This window comes from Halyomorpha halys, unplaced genomic scaffold (genome assembly GCF_000696795.3).
Source record: "Halyomorpha halys isolate HHAL.00 unplaced genomic scaffold, Hhal_1.1 Scaffold827.1, whole genome shotgun sequence".
Classification (NCBI taxonomy): domain Eukaryota; kingdom Metazoa; phylum Arthropoda; class Insecta; order Hemiptera; family Pentatomidae; genus Halyomorpha; species Halyomorpha halys.
In genome coordinates this window covers 137,150-138,467 of record NW_027116393.1, presented here as the reverse complement: position 1 = coordinate 138,467, position 1,318 = coordinate 137,150, and the positions used below count along the sequence as shown (strand labels likewise).

The following is a 1,318-nucleotide window of genomic DNA, read 5'->3' as shown; positions in this document are numbered from 1 at the left end:
ATTACATGTTCTAGCTCTATAATAATAGTAACCTAAATCTAGCCTAAATAAATAAAGGATCATAACTAAGGATAGAAATGAAAAAAAATTAAGTGATATGAATTGATCAACTATAATCCAAGATTCGTGTAGATAAATAATGAATTTTGATGAAATTAAAGGATATTTTTTATGGCTAAATAGGGCAGCATAACTTTAAATCCAAATCCTTCTTCCTGAAGTGTTCTATCAAAAGTGAAATTTTCAATTAATATAGAAGTTTATCCAGTAGTTTCATGAACCTAAAACGTATTTTGACTAATTTTTTTTTTCTTGTTTGGTTCCTAAAACTAGCAAGAGATTTAATAAATTTATTATACTTTTAGATTCACTAAGAACTCACCATTTAGCTTAGATTTGTCGTATTATGCGTTCAGTTGGATGCATTGAGTAAAGTATATATTTATTTTTTATTGTATATATCTAAAACTCAATGGAATTTATTGATTGTTGGAAATATTTAATATTTCTCATCCTTAAAAAAAAAGACTTAATTTAATCAATCTAAGAGGTTATCAACCTCACTCTAAACATTTCTGCTTATATTAGTTACATTTTGCAATAAAATATGTTTTTTTCCCTACAAGACTATGAAAACTGACAAAATATGAGATGAATTTTCTGTTTATGATAAGAATCTATGAACTCAGAATTTATATGTATGTATGTAATATTTGAATACATCTAATCAACCTAAGTTGGAAAATTTACTAGTCAGATATTCATTTGTTTTTTTCATGTCAGAAGTGAACTGATTGGCCACAAGATGGCATGCCTGAGTATCAGTTACTACCCTGAGGAATTTAATGACAAAAGATTAAGTTATACTTGATGGACTCCACTATGTTTCCTCTAAGGTGGCTACTAACACTCAAGCATGCTTGACCGGGTGCAATTACCTTTAAGCATTAAGGTGGCTAATATTATAATTCGGCAGTAGACTTGATTGAAATGGAAAAAAGTGGTTTTGTTGTTCCACTCTGTGACAAGTGATAGCTCCTGAGAAGAACTTGTTCCATTCTACATTAAGGGGTTTCATGTTTTCCTACATGTTCAGTTTCTTAATAGCTATCATGCCATTGCTTCAAAATTAAATTCTCTACAATCAATAGGGTTTTTGATTTTATGGATTTTAATCAAGTAACCTTTACCTAGAAAATGGGTATTAATCATGAATTATACACTGAAAAAAGAATTAAAATAATGCAATCTAAGAATTCAGTTCGAATCGAGGGTAAAAAAAAATATTGCCAAGAAAATCTTTAGGGTGACTTTAAAA

At 28.7% G+C, this 1,318-nt stretch overlaps 1 long non-coding RNA gene across 1 annotated transcript in view; it reads left to right on the top strand.

The window, feature by feature from the left end:
- The window catches only part of LOC136797227 (uncharacterized), a 113,357-nt gene that overhangs the window by 903 nt on the left and 111,136 nt on the right, over positions 1 to 1,318 (top strand). The window lies entirely within an intron of this gene.